Raw genomic sequence first — 16562 nt, 5'->3', positions numbered from 1 at the left:
GCCAGTGGTGAGCTTTTACAGTGCTCCTCCGCCTAGTACCCAGCCTCACCCCAGGTTTAAACAATCAGCAGTTCCAGCAGGGAGAGTCCGAATTTAAACTCCAGTTGCACCCCAGCTGCAATGCTGCAAATGTGGCTTTCCCCCAAAGCTTAGAGTAACGCCAGAGTCACCAAAGTCGTTCCCAGTGATGCCATTTCAGCGAGCACTATCTCCTCACTCTCCTCACCTACCCCGCAGCGCCGGGCCCCCCGCACAGAGCCCCCAAGGATTATTGCTATCCTCTGCACCTTGACGGCGTCCTCACGAGACGAGACAGCCTCGGGGTCCTCAGCAAAAATAGAGGAGCAAAGGTCAACGTGAGAGCGGCAAACGCTGAGACCGGCGAATATCGCAGAATCACTGTGCTGAGCTGCGGCGAAGGAAACCAGCGGGAAGAAGGCAGGTAGAAGGCAGGTGGAGGGTGTGTAGATGGCTCAAGCAGGCAATGGCTCCCGGCGGTCAAGAACTTAGACGCAGGAGACGACGGTCATCACCCAGCAGCTTCTCTCGTAGGCGGGGGGTGGAGCATCAGCAGACCAGAGGATGCTTCGGCTACGTGCTGTTAAGCAACAAGGAAACATTTTACGTTTGCATGGCATAAAATAGTAACTACTTTCTGCTTATTAAGCATAGGAGACACAAAAACTGAACCCACCCAACTATGTTGAAGTTTTAAGGCTTCCGATTCTGGAAGAAGAGTCTCTTGTAAATGAACCAGATTATAGGAAGCTAAATGAGATAAACTGCTCTGCCTTTTTATAGGATTAACTAAACCTTTTGCATTCCAGGATAAAACTCTGAATGGAATAACCAACAACATTAGATACAATTATATTAGCATCAATTTAAAAGGGAAAATAAATAGAGAAAGGAGAAACAGAAGAACAGTTAAAGAATAATGAAATAACAACCAGAAAAGAAAAGAGGGAAAGGAAAACGAAAAAGAAAGAGAAAAGTAGGAACAGCAAGTAAAACTACAAAAGACAGTACATGTCAAAGGAATGCCGATTAAATACGTACCTTATAAAAACATCTTGAAGGATCAAGGGGATTGTGACATACACGTGAAGACAGCATAACGAACAGGGGGCAAAGCACCACACCAGAGAACAACAGTAAACAGCCAAAAAAGAACATGCATGTAAAAGAATTTCCAGTTTCCTGTAACATAAATAGAGAGGAAAGAAAAATGATTAATCAGAGCCTTTATCAAACCATCCAATTACAATAACCGATCTGCAATAGATAGAAAAACAGTTAGTAATACAGTAAACTAATTTGCGGTTGCGGTTAGAGCTTTTGACCTTGAAGCTGGGGAACCAGGTTGGAGACTTGGCAACAATACTCAACATCCCGTGATTCTGGGCAAATCACTTAATCTTCTCATGCCTAACAAAAATGAATGTGACAGTCTGTAACGAAACTGGTGCTCATGTAAGCACTCAGGATGTCTCGGGTCTAGTTTGCGCTATATAAAACTCTTAAAAAAGGAATTAAAAAATGGCAGTTTGTCAATGTGAATAAGAGGGATCAGCAGTGTCCATTGATGTCATTGTGTGAGAATTAATAAACTTCTTCAACTCCAATGGATCAGTAAAAGTAGTAGTACAATTTTGAAATGGAACTTTAAATGTACAATTATGGAACAGATCATATCGTTCATCTAAAGCTCATAATGCTGGATGAAGATTTAGAAAGTCTTTTCTGCATTTAGCTGTGGCTGTGGAGACATCCTGCGATAGAAAAAGCTTTGCACCAGACCACAGAATCTGCCTTTGTGGTCTATAAATTCCAAATTGAGAATAATCACTCCACATGGTTTGGTGGGAGCCACTGATAAAGACAGGCGATGACCCAGTCTATGTGCACTTTGAATATTTAAATAGGTTGATAAAAGAAAGTATAATAATTTAGGCCAAAACATAGTGAAGAAGGAAACTGGGTCATCTCCTTCAATTCCTTCTGGAAAACATATAAGCGTAGGTTATAGTGCCTATTTCTATTTCCTAAATCCTCAGTCTGACTGTTCAACAAAAGAACCTCTTTCCTAAGAGATGCAATTTTATGTGACGTTCATTGTAAATCGCTGACCTCCTGCTCAACCAATGACATTCTAGCCTCTACACTGGATGACTTTCCTGCAAGCATTTGACTGTGACTATTTGTTTTTTCAATAAATGGTTGCATGGCTTGTATTTCTTCCAATTCCATGTGCAAAGAAACAGGCAAGGATGACTTGCGTGGCAAAGGAGGATCTTGTTGAAGCATTTTATTTGCAGAAGAGGGTGAATGAATTTTCGCTGAAGAAGATGTAGAAGCTGAAGAATGAGAAGAGGCAGAATGAGCCATATCTGGAGACACAGAACAACCCTCAATGAAGGATGCAGACAAAGGTATACAAGGAGCAGAAAGAAGATAGAGGTTTCTCAATTCTGTCCATATATCATTTGACGAGGAAAGAGATATGAGCATACGTGAAAAAAGCAAGTCATTCCAGCACAGCAGATAGAATGAATGCTTCCTCCAAAAGAAGTTATGAATCTTAAACGTCACAGAAAAGCCATGAGGAGGAATCACTAGTTAGTATGAACACAGCCATGTCCAAAACAAAAATGAAGTATACATGGCAATAAAGATCATCATGCAATGTACTTTAGAGATAGTAAGATGCACACCATCTCATAGTCGATATAGTTTAGGGCACGGTTTGATTCGGTAGGTCGGCAAGAAGGACGAAGATGATCACACGGGTTCAAGATATTATTTAGTGATGTTAAGAGCTTGAACTGAGCCACATTTGTGTACATAACAGTTACGATACCCCTGATGAAGGGATTTTATCCCGAAATGCATTGGGTTACTTTGAATAATTTGTGACATGTGGAACCTACTGGTGCTCCTGTGCTTGTGTGAACATCGTCACAAAGTATTGGAATGAGTAAAACGAATTGAATGAACTATGAAAAACGAAGGATTAAAAGTAATGGGGACAAACATGGATAAACAGAGGATGAAACTAGTTGAATTCATTTCATTTGATTTATTCAGTCATGTGGCTGTGCAGCTTTACGGAACCAAATGAGGGTACTTCATGTTTGGCTAATAAAGAACATCATGACTGTGATAAATATGGAAAAGCAGAAAATGCAGCAGGTCAAACAAAAGATTATGGCAGACAATACCTAATATTACTTTGAGTCCTTAGGGAATAAAGTATCGGTCACCATAAAAATTAAAACGGGTGGCAGCAGCATGAGAAGAAAGAAAAATAACTCCATCCACGGCCAAGCAATCAGGGCAGGAGAGATTCCTGGTGCTGAGGAAACCTTTTCCATCAGTTTAGACGTGACAAAAAACAATCAGGAGTGTGTGTGCAGCTCAGTTGTGGTGCCGAACTCCTAGTCTAGGCAGCCATCCTGTGCACCAAACATTATAAAAAAAGTATGGAAAATTGTAAAGTATAAAATAAATAATCGTCTAAAATGTATACAATTATTTAATATATACTAATAAAGCATGTGCAAATAATGTTGAAAATATATATGCAAAAAAGGTACTCAATGTTACAAAATTGTTAACAATACAGAATAACCTTACCTGCTTACTATTATTAAAGAATACCAACAAAGTTTAATTTACTTAAATTTATATTTTCTTACTTAAAGCATGTATGATGCAAATTGCAAAACTATTCAACAATAACAAATTGTAAACAAATTTAAACTGAAAAATGTATGACATGTTTTTATCATACAAATTTATGAAAGGTTTTGGACACTAAAGAGGTAACAATCGAACCCAAGTTGGAGAATGTGTTGGACGCTAAAGAGGTTATATTTACTATTCCCACTCCAATCTAAACCAATTCAAGGAAGGTGTTGGATATTAAAGGGCAAAATTTACTATGCCACTCCAGGCTAAACTAAAATGAGGAAGGTGTGGGACACTAAAGGGGTGACATTTACTATTCCCACTCCAATCTAATTCATATCGGGAAAGGTGTTGGACACTAAAGGGCGGACATTTACCATTCCCACTCCAATCTAAACCAATTTTGAGGAGGGTTTTTTTTTTTTACACTAAAGGGGTGAGATTTACTATTCCTACTCCAATCTAAACTATATTGGGTAATGGGTTTTGTACACTAAAGGGGTATCGTTTACTATTTAATTTCTAATCTAAATCTTAATCTGGAAAATGTTGGACACTAAAGTAGGGACATTTACTATTTCCCATCCAATTTAAACCATATTGGGGAAGGTGTTGGACACTCAAGGGGGATATTTACTATTCCCTCTCTAATCTAACCAGATTAGCAGAAGGTGTTAGACACTAAATAGGTTAAACGTGTGATATCTACTTAAAAAAAACATATATATTACAAAGAAAATTAATACTACATATTCTTATATTTTTGAGTAGTGCAACATTTTGTAAAAACACAATAATGTGACTATAAACCTTCAGATTCATAGGTAATTTTTAAATTCTAAAAGTACTATTGGCATACTCTTAACATTTTATATATTATGTATTTTCATAAATTAAAAAAATGTAAACAAACTCAAAATTAACGTTAATTTTGAATAATATTTGTATGCACTTCATATTTTTTAACATTTATAAAAATTTTACTGAGATTTAAATATTTTCCTTAACTTTCTTTAATGACACTTTATTAATCAATAATTTTTTTCATATATTAACATTTCTAAATATTTTACTTATTTAAAATAAATGTATATGTTTTAAATATATATTATATATATATATATATATATATATATATATATATATATATATATATTGTAACCTGTAGCCTAATTAATATCAAATTAAAATATATTAAAATAGCGATATGCTAAAATACATTTTCAAATTCTAAATTATCAATTTCCATTTCACTAAAACATTTATCTTATATGTTAAAATTTGAATTAAATTATTTGAAACTCTACTCACACATATCCCCGAAAACCCAATATCCCACTACTAAAAAAGCAGTAACAAATAATTATATGCAACTAAAAATACAAATTTCAAAATTTTCATGAAGAAAATAAGACTTTACTAAAAAAAAACATTAAACTTAAAAACACAATCAAACACAATGACCTTCATTGCATACTAATTAACACTTACAAAAAATATTACATAAAATTGAATTTTCAACAATAATTTTGAGGTCCCAATGCTCTTGAAAAATATTTCTCTATCACAATATTTTTTTATGATGTTTTGTCCAAACACCCTTTAGTATTGAATTCCTTTCTCCCATCTTTCTTAATAGATCATATGGCAGTGTAGCCATCTTTTAAATTGATGATATTCAGCTGATCATTTTGCTGGATCTCTCCTCCCTCTCAGCCAAGTTTCGTATGTTCCATTCACAAAACATCCAGTTTTTAATGTCTTGCAAATTGTAGATACTCCTAATCAACAAATCAAAAATCCTTCTTCTTATGAATCCTAAATTTCACTGGCATGGTCCTTGTGGCTTCAGTGACTAGGAACGCTTTCTCCTGCTGAAACTAAAGTGAAATATTTAGACATTTTACATGAGTGTCATCTTTCACTTTCAGTACAAGTTAACACTATTTCTTCATCTCGCATTTATCACTAAAACTGATGAGAAAGGTCCTTCCTTTCCTTCCTAGTCATTGATATGCCCAAGTGATGCTGTATTATTTCAATACTAGGTCATTGCATCTTCTTTACCTAGGTTTGCTTGATTCTTTATTGTCCCAGCATAAGTGGATTCAAAAAATGTGTTGTAAATATAGAGTGTAAACTTTGAAGGTTCAATCATGTTGCAGTCTCAAATTGGTCTTCAAAGGCTTCCAAGAAATCAAAGCTCTTTCATTTTCCACAGAACCAATGATCCTCTGATTAATCTTTCTACGCCGATAGGAGAGGTGGAAATTAGGGTGACCAAACTTCATGTTAGTTATGCAATGAGAACCATTAATTAACAACCAACTCACAAATTTGGAATCAGATTTAGATACACCATTCTCAAAACCATTCTGTAGAAATAAAGAATAGCAACAGGTAGGCTTACCTCCAAAATAAGTTAAAACAAGTTGGATTATGCAGACCTAAAGCCCTGCAACTGCAACACAACAGAAGTAGCACCTTATGTTCTGTCAAGGCATCCTGATTCTCCCATAAACACATTAAGTTACTTACTATGAGTTTGGAAGCCTGATGTGTAATAGTGGGCCTCAGCAAGGCCTACCAGTGCTAGGGGTTCTCCCTTCTCTGCACAGGGTCCTCAGACCAATAGGATTAAGTTGGCACAGAAGCTGGAATAGAAAATACAGAGTTTATTAAACCTCATGAGGTAGAACTATATTCACACAGCACCCTTCAGTAATGTATGAAGTAGCACACTGAATGGAAGGAGCCTGGTCCTTTTATACCCACACAGGGGCTCAAATGAAGGTTTTAGGTACATATAAGGTCATACAGAAAATGCACAGTCAACAAGTGGGAGGAGCTAACAGTTGCTAATTCTGGTGAACACATCCTGACAGTTACAGACTGGGGACAGCTGCAAGGACAGCTGCAAGCTCAACTGAGCATGTGCGAAGCAGGAAAGGCTAAATATATCTAGTCTCCAGGCAGATTTCAAGAGCAGTTAACAGGAAGGTAGGACAGAGCACATGGCAAGAACATGGTAGCACATGGCAAACAAAATGGCAGACAGAAATACAAAATGGATTCCACAAAACGTTCAAGATAGTCTCTAAATACAGGATGGCTTCTACTAATGCTAACCTAATCGCTGCCAAATTACAACAGACGACCCTTTTAGCATTAGCCGAAGATAGTCATTCATCTGGGGTAATCTAGATATGCATCCTGTACATTGATGCTCATAATCTCAATGATCTCTTTATTTAGCATTTGTTGTTCTTTTATTTCTGCAGTATTTCTCTTGGCAGGTGTACAAGCAGTGAAGCACATGGAGCAAAGCATAGGACCACATCGTATAAAAGTACAGCATGTAAATAATATCGCCAACAGTATACATAAAATAGTCAGTAGTTTCCAGCCCCAAGTAGCAAATAGTATCCAGAACCAGGTCGAAAAAGTCCATGTACCAGTCTCTGGGTGAATCTCTGCAGCAATCTTATGCAGTTTTGATATTGCGTCGTATACTGAAGGTGAGTGATCTGGTATAAATACGCAGCAACTGCTAACGATGATGCGACATGCACCACCTCGATCAGCCAAAATCACATCAAGCACCATTCTGTTTTGGAGTGCTACAATTCTTGCAATTTGCAGTTCCTCTGTAATGATCCCAAGTGCCATAGCTGTTTGATTGGTGACACCTTCCACAACACGAGTCAATCACCTTATTTTTCTGCTTATCAATGCAGCACCCACAAAGAAGAACAATCCTAAGTTAACATCGACATATTGTTGTAGAGCAGTGTCAGTTTGATCCACTTCATCAGTACTTATTGTCCTCTTATTTCTGTTCTTGGAAATGTCATTGTACAATTTGAAGTCGAGGTGATATGACGCAGGTGCCAGAAACACAGGGGGCAACAGAAAGGACACATAGCAGATCCCTGACCACCCAACAGGTAGTTGATAGCATCCCTTATTTCCGCACACAAAATAAGTATTGTGTGAGCTTGTAAAACTGCTGTAATTAGCACCTTCAATAGTCAGTGTCAAAATACATTCACTCCGTCCCACTGGAATTCTCCCAACATTACTTATACACAAATCTGCTTTAGCTCTGGTCACAGAAATTACAAATATCCATTGTTCTTAATGTTTCTCATATCTGTAAAGACATATGGTGTCGAAATATAGTCAGGTTGATACTCTTCCCATTCCCATTTAGTCCCTTTATCTTGAGGATAACCATCTGTATCTTGAATGTAGATGAAAGTTAATCCCACCTACTGAAGGCTTTCCAGAAGCAAACAAATGTGCATACCAAGCTTGACAGGAACCATTATGAGAAAACGGCAGAGGAATAAAAAATATTCCTCCCTTTTTCTGGTGAGCAGGTATCATCCCACACACCCAACAGTTGGTGGTATTCGTGGCATTATGTGTATGATGCAACATTTGAATAAAAGTGTTGTTTAAGTAGGATTGTTGATGCTTCTGCTCGTGATAGGGAAGCGTGAAGTAGTGATGTTCCATTGGTACTGTAGTAGTGGCAACAAAAAGCTGTCGAGCAGGAGCCACTTTCTCAACAATCCAGGTGATTATTGCCATAACCACCAGAGCAACAACAAACCCTACAGCACAAATGATTCTTTTGCTATGCAGTTTAGCAACAGCGATAATTGATCTTTCTACAAACTCGTTAAAACAATCGTTGGAGCTCTTATCCCTGGGCAGCCGCTGATTTCTTCACCACGGGCCAAGACGGGTGTCTCTACACTATGCAGGACTGATCCCCCCCCCTTGCCACATCGGCGTTCCATTTCACTAACCCAGGGCGGTAGCTCAACCAGTCTTTTTCGGCAAAGCAGATACTCCAGGAAGTCTTCCGCAGATTCGTCAGGTGAGATAGCTTGACCTTCCTCCGTCTCCATAATCTCTCGATGGTCGGTCAACACAGTAGGTTCAACCAAGGCAGGTGACACACACGTTTGCAGTGTGTGCTATGGACCCAGTTCTTCTTGTTCGTCACTCAAACTGCTGTCCTTGTTGCTAGGAGCACCTGCTCTGGTCCTCGCCACCTCGGTTCCAAACTGTTAGATCTGTCAAAGTCCTTGACCATCACGTGGTCACCAGGACGGAGTTCATGGGCCTCACCTGTAGATCTGTCAGGAAGAGCTTCTCGAACCGGTTGATGAATAGAAATCAAACTGTTGGTTAACTGTGCCAAATAATCATTCATCAGAACACATGGAACATCATGTATGTGGCGTGGCTTAGGAACTCCCCAAATGTTCATTGGTCTCCCAAAGACCACTTCATATGGGGTAAGGCCAGATCGTGAATGTGGCACTGATCTTATGGACAACAATGCCAAGGGTAGTGCATCTGGCCACTTCAAGGACGTGGAAGCCAGTATTTTCGCCAACTTCAATTTCAAAGTAGCGTTGTACCACTCCGCTAATCCTGCTGATTGCGGGTGGAATACTGCATGGAATTTCTGCTTGATCCCTAATCCTTTCAGGACATGCTCAACAACTTGCCCAATAAAATGAGGTCCGTTGTCACTCCACAAAAGTTTGCAAACACCATATCTAGGGAAAAACTCCTTTAGAAGCACCTTCGCTGGGGTGAGAGCAGTATTATCCTTTGTAGGGTATGCCTGTATCCATTTACTGAAGGCACATACCACCACTAGGACGTATTTCAGATTATTGCAGCGTTCAAGTTGGAATCCATCTGCAAAACTTCAAAAGGTGCGGTTGGTGTAGCAAACCCTCCTGTAGTAGTCTGTGTCCCTTTACCAGGATTATACTGCCAACAGATCAAACAGGACTGTACTACTCTTTTAGCTGTGCTGACAACCTCAGGATGCTCCCAAACTTGCGTAAGCAATTTAGTTATTGCTAGAGCTCCAACATGTGCCAGCCCATGTGCCATTTGAACCATTGGTTGTATATAGGCTGCAGGCAATTTCCATTTATCCATGTCTTTGTTGCGCCAACAACGCTCATCGTCCAATATTCCTTCTTTAGCCCATTGCTCAAGTTCTGCTACAGAAGCAGATCTCTGTACATCTAACACTTCCTGTCTAGCATCATGCCATCGCTCAGCTTGAGACTTCACTATATACATAGAAGTAGTGCTTTGTTGCATTGCAGTCCCACGAGCTACGCGATCTGCATAGGCATTACCTTGTTCTATCTTATCAGTCACTTTCTTGTGTGCACTACACTTCACAATCGCTATCTTCTTCGGATATGTCAGTGCAGTCAAAAGGTTATGTACTAAATCTCCATGCATTATCTGCATCCTGTAGGATGTAAGAAAACCTCTTTCCTTCTAAAGCAGGCCAAATTCATGGGCCACTCCAAAAGCATAGCGGCTATCTGTATAGATGTTCACACACAAGTCAGTGCTAAGCTCACACGCTCGTGTCAAAGCTATTAGATCAGCTGCCTGAGCCGACTTCTGAGGTATGCGAGCTGTTTCCACTACTGTTTTAAGTGTCGTATTTGCATATGCAGCTGAGGTCATGCCATCTGGTAACTTCAAACAGGACCCATCACCCCACAGTTCCCCATCTACATCTGGAAGGGGCGTATCTTGCAAATCGATGCTACCCTTTGTCTGTTCCTCAGTAAGGAATATACAATCGTGAGGCTCCTTTGACTGAGACTGAGTCAAATGATATGGCAACAAAGTGGCTGGGTTCAGTGTTGCGCATCTCTTCAAGGTAATATGAGTTGCTAACAGTGTCAATTCATATCCTGTCAGATGAGCACTAGTTAAGTGTTATGTCTTAGTCTGATTCAAAAGGGCATCTACTGTATGGAGTACTAGCACCAACAATTTGTGTGACAAAACTATCTCTTCACTCTGACGTATGGACACAGCTGTTGCTGCAACTGAACGAAAGCACCCAGGTAATGCACGAGCAACAGGATCAAGGACAGCTGAAAAGTATGCGCAGGGACGCTGCTTATCACCATGTGTCTGTACATGACAATGCTCATCCATCTTTCTCATGAATATAGAGTGTAAAAACCTTCGTGTAATCTGGAGTACCTAACACTGGTGCAGAACAAAGAGCTTGACGTAACTGATGAAAAGCATTCTGACATTCATCTGTCCATGGAAGGGGCACCGGAGTGTCTTCCATCAAAAGCGCTAGCAGAGATTTAACAATGTGTGAGAATCCTAATATCCATTGCCTACAAAACAAAGTCAGACCAATGAATGCACGGACATCTTTCTGAGTGGAAGGTACGGGTGTGTCTAAAATTGCTTGAATGCGATCTGATGTAAGTGCACTGCCCTCCTTAGACAGAAGGTGACCTAAGCAGGTTATCTTCGGTCCAAAATATTGCAATTTCTTTTGTGACACTTTATGATGGTGTGTAGAAAGAAAAGAAACAAAAGCCAAAGTACACTCTTCAAATAGTTCAGGCGTATCGGCTGCCAACAAGATGTCATCGATATATTGAATGAGAACCACCCCTTTGGTAAGACGAAAGAATCAAGTTGTCTTTTGAACAGCAGGTGGACAAGCTGGACTTAATCTTGAAGGAGATCAGAGACTCTAGATCAGCAATGGAGATGCAGATGGGGGCCCTGACCACGAACCTCTCATTGCTTAAGGCAGATCATAATAAATTGGCCGACAGAGTGAAAGATCAGGGCCTCGCTATTGCAGACCTCACCCCAGCGGTGACGGATCACACCTCCTCTATTCAGCAATTACAGCAGCAGGTTGCCTCCCTGATAGACTGGGTGGAGGATGCAGAAGGTCGCAATCGCCGCAATAACATCCGCGTCATTGGCCTTCCGGAGTATATTGAGGGGTCCCATGCAGCAGACTTTATGGAACAATGGTTCCGAAACCACGTCGCCGCAGAGGGACTATCACCACATTTCTGTGTGGAGAGGGCGCACCGTATTCCCACCGGTAGGCCTAGACCGGGCCGCCCACCTCGCCCCCTGATTGTACGGATACTAAATTACAGAGACAGGGATGTTCTCCTGCAGAAGGCTCGAGAGAGGTTCCTTATACAATTTGAGAATCAACGGATATCCCTCTACCCGGATTACACTAATGTAGTCCAGAAGCAACGGTCTTCATATCTGGAGGTGAAAAATAAATTGCAAAAGGCCAAGTTGAAATATGCCCTTCTGTTCCCTGCCCGCTTAAAGATTGTGTATGACAAGAAAACTTACTTCTTTGAGAGCCCCACAGATGTGGAGGAATAGCTGGAAGTGATGGGAATAGATGGTAGTCAAGAAGTCACCCAGGATGCGGAGACCGGCGGCTCGGGAGGGGGATCGGGATGAGAGAACGGAGACTCCCTGAGCACGGGGAGGAGGTCGGGACAACGCGGCCCATCGCGAGAGCAGCAGAAAGAAGACCAGATGGGAGCGCTGGCTATGGTGGACACCTCTCGGGAGGACCAGGAGAAGATTGTCACGGACTCGGATGACAGGACGGGGCACTCTGACTCGGACCACAGTGTGATCCTGTTCCCAACCGTCACACCCAGAGCGGCAGACGACATGCTGGACAATTGAAAAGATAGATGGCTCTGCTCTGAGCGGACAGCATACACAATGACTATTGGTATCCTTTTTCTAAACAATGATTGGTGACTGTGTTATGGTTTTTGGCATGCAGTGGGGTATCCAGGGGGCTGGGGAACTGTATTTATTCTGTTGCATCCCCACAGAACTAGTGGTCCCCCCTATAGGGATAGCTCCAGTCGGTTACACAATAGTAAGTTCTCCTAATAGATATGCCCCTGGGTTGGTACACTGTTGAGCCGGCGGCACCTGGTATGACAGCTCAGATGATAGGCATGGTGCTTGACCACCCCCCCAATGGCGAATGCACTGGTGTTTGGATTTCTTTGTTTATGATGTTTCTGTTCGGCTCAGCACTGTTGATTTGCTGAGACAAGTTAGTTCAGTTCATGGTGAGGACTTTAGAAAACGACATCTCCCGGTTGATAATTATACACCACACTGTGAAGGCCCTACTAACACTCCAAGGTCCGATGGAAGGGGATTATGGCTGAAGCTGTAGGATCCTATAGATCTGTTACCTGGAATGTGCGTGGGCTCAGGGCAATGCAGAAGAGACACCGGATTCATGCATTTCTATTACGACACCACTCACAGATTGCATTTCTTCAGGAATCCCACCTCACGGTATCAGAAGCTCTGACACTGAGGAAGAAATGGAGGGGTACAGTTTACTCCACGTCCTATTCTGCCTTTTCCCGGGGGCGACCATCTGGGTCAGACATGGGACACCATTTGTTGAAATAGAGAGGAAGGTGGACGACCAGGGCAGATATATAATAGTGAAAAGCACACTGGATGGTACATTGGTAGTGATTGGCAGTATATATGCCCCAAACTTTGATCCGGACAAATTTCTCCGGACTGTGGGTATGGCATTGTGGGATTGGGTAGATATCCCTTGGATATTGGGTGGAGACTGGAACATGGTACTAGATCTAGATCTGGACAGATCGCATCCCCCTCTTCAGATGGGTGGGGTAACAAAATTGGCTGAGATGTTTGCGGCTTGGGCTGAGGGCTGGGGACTGATTGATACCTGGCGGGAATCGAACCCGAATCACAAAGAGTATTCCTATTATTCCCCGTACACAACGTACACACCAGGATTGATAGGTTCCTGTGCTCAAGGTCATTACTGACGAAGAGTACTTAGCTAAAACCTTCTCCGATCATAGACCTCTGACACTCAGCCTCCTTTGGGGTAGGGTACCGACCCCGGTGCCCACCTGGAGACTTAACCCACTCCTTTTAGAGGATGGCCCCTTTTGTGCACCCCTGTCTGCCACCTTGAATATTTACTTTACATGAAACTGGGACTCCGCTACGTCTAACCTGGTGGTATGGGACGCCTTGAAGGTCGTGGTACAGGGCGCTGCCATTGGTCAGTTAGTGGGGGTAGGCAAGAAATCCATAAGAAACTCTGCGAGGTTGAAGACCGATTGAAGACGCTAGAGAGAGAGGCGAGTACGGACCCAGGAAAGAGGGGAGAATTGCAGGCAGGGAATATTGATCAAGCGGAAATGCTAGAAACACTGAGAAATGTAGATCACAAAGAATATTTACGGCGTCAGCATGCTGAGGCAGACAGATCGGGCATTTTACTGGCCCGCCTGGTACGAGACCGCCCGGATCCTCCGGTGATCACCCAGATCCGTGATAGGTCGGGTGTCATAGTCCATACACCGACTGAGATTAATAAGGCATTCCATGACCATCTGAGAACATTATATGCTCCCTTTCCCCTGGAAGACCCAGACCGAGTGGCTGAGTTCCTACATGGTCTGCCCTTCCCGGTCCTGTCGGATGACATGCAGAAGGAAATAGAAGGTCCCATAACGCAACACGAGATCCATGCTGCCATCCGGTCCCTTAATCGGAATAAGACACCGGCATGGATGGGCTTCCAGTAGAGGTTTACTCAACATACTCTGACATCCTAGTGCCTATCCTGGATAAGTTGTATAAGGCCGCTTTTGAGGAGGGTCATTTACCTGCATCTACGATGCAGGCCCTAGTTACATCCATACCCAAGCCAGGAAGAGACACACTCGAACTGACAAATTATAGGCCCCTGTCCATGCTCTCTACAGAGTACAAGATCCTTAGCAAGGCTATTGCCCTACGGATACAATCTCAACTCCCCACTCTTGTTCCCCCAGATTAATGTGGGTTCCTTTCAGGATGGAGTGCATCACAGAACACACAGAGACTACATGCCCTCATGACGGCCACGCCGCAGGAATACTCTCAGGCAGGCTGTATAGCACTAGATTTAAAACAGGCGTTTGACTCTTTGTCGTGGACGTTTATGTTTGAATCCCTGAAGCGCTTTGGCTTCCCGGACTCCTTAGTGAAATGGATTAGATTATTATATACAGATCCGACAGCCCGGGCACGCACGAGCCGTTACATATCGGAGAGCTACCCAGTCTACAGAGGCACACGACAAGGTTGCCCCCATCACCGATTCTGTTTGTATTGGCCTTGGAGCCCCTTGCCATAGCCCTCCGGACCCATGGGGACCGGATGGGTATTCCGATTGGGGGGACACACAACCTGATATCCATCTATGCAGATGATATATTATTGTATTTCTGTGACTTGGAGGCAGACCACTCAACTTTATTTGACATTTTTAGCCGATTTGTGGAGGTATCTGGTCTGGCTATCAACCCTGACAAGTCCTCTGGCTTCTATTTTAGAGAATCGGCTCACCCCTCTTTCATTCACTTTGGAGGACATTTGATCCCGGTAGCACTGACCACGTTCAAATACCTGGGCATACAGGTATACAGCTCAACTGAGGACCAGATAGAGGGCAATATCAGAAGAGCTATTACTCGCCTCCGTAGCAGTGTAGGGTTTTGGACTTCCTTGCCCCTTTCTGTTATGGGTAGGATTGCCATCTCAAAGATCGTCATGCTCCCTCGCCTGTTATATTATTTTGTTAATCTGCCTGTCATCATTCCTACACAGATATTTAATGCGTTGAACACGATCTTGATAAACCTCATTTGGGGCTCCGGACGGGGACGTATCAGTCTCCGTAAGCTCTAACTTGGGACCAGATTGGGAGGCCTGGGGGCGCTGGACTTCCGTGGGTACTACTATGCCAGCCAACTTCAGTGGCTGGCACACTGGATAGCGGGCAAGAACCTACACGAGATTGGCTACTCAGCAGACCAACTGGCGCGGGGAGAACTACATTCCCTGTTATTACCCAGAAGCAAGCTCCCTTCAGATTGCCACCCCCTCCTGCGCACGGCCCTATTATGCTGGAAAAAGGCACTAGCCTATACTTCAGTGGCAGTACCCTTCGCTGGGAACATCCCCCTGCTGGGCATCCCGACACCGCAGGGCAGACTCACACAGCATAAAATACGTCCCTGGGTGGAAGCGGGGGGAGATGAGGTGGGAGCCTTCTTCGGAGATGATACATTGATGGATCATGATTCCTTCCTACAGATCATGGGTGCACCCCAGAGGTTATATTTGCTGCATGCCACAGTGTCCCATTACATACGTCATACATGGGCTCCAGAGCGACTTCGACCCACGCAACACAAACTGGTTCACTTGCTCTACTATATGGGAGCGGGAGGACATTTGGTGAGATGGCTCTACACCGGGATCAGGGAACATGCGGCCATCCCACTTACTGCACTTAGAGAAGCCTGGGTCCAGGACACCGGCAGAGTACTATCGGATGGGGCGTGGTGGACTGTTCTTGAGCATCCCAAAATAGTGTTGAGAAATGTTAAGTTTAAATTTATACAGGTAATGGTGCTTCACAGGGCATACCTAATAAGCATGGGCGGATCTAGCGGATCTCGCGTACGCGAACTTGCGGATTTACGGATTCGCAATCCGCGAAGATCCGCGAACTCTAGCGGATTTGCGGATTTTCCCGTTTTTTTGTGTTGGCGCGCGTTCGCGCCGATTTTGGGACAAGTTCGCAATTGCGAACTTACTTTTCGGCTCGCAACGGCCACGACTATGTTGTTTCTACGTCTGGTTTATCATCACAGGTTCACAGCACCCTCTGTTTCACCACTGCCACCCTCTGGGACACCCATGCCACCCTCTGGTACATCCTCACTGCCACCCATTAGGTTTATTTATCACTGTAGATTATGGTGGTTGAAAAAAGCAAGCACACCTGCCCTTCTTCAACTGCCATCAATTAATTTGTGTTTCATTAATGTGTCAGTAATTTTGAAAGTTCCAGTCTGGCTGGCACCTGCTTCCTTCCTTATCTGTAATTTGCTTTTTGTTGCAGTGAAAAAATTTTTTCACAGGACCTTTATGGT

This window comes from Lissotriton helveticus, chromosome 12 (assembly GCF_964261635.1).
Source record: "Lissotriton helveticus chromosome 12, aLisHel1.1, whole genome shotgun sequence".
NCBI classification, from domain to species: Eukaryota; Metazoa; Chordata; class Amphibia; order Caudata; family Salamandridae; genus Lissotriton; species Lissotriton helveticus.
This window is presented reverse-complemented; position numbering follows the sequence as displayed.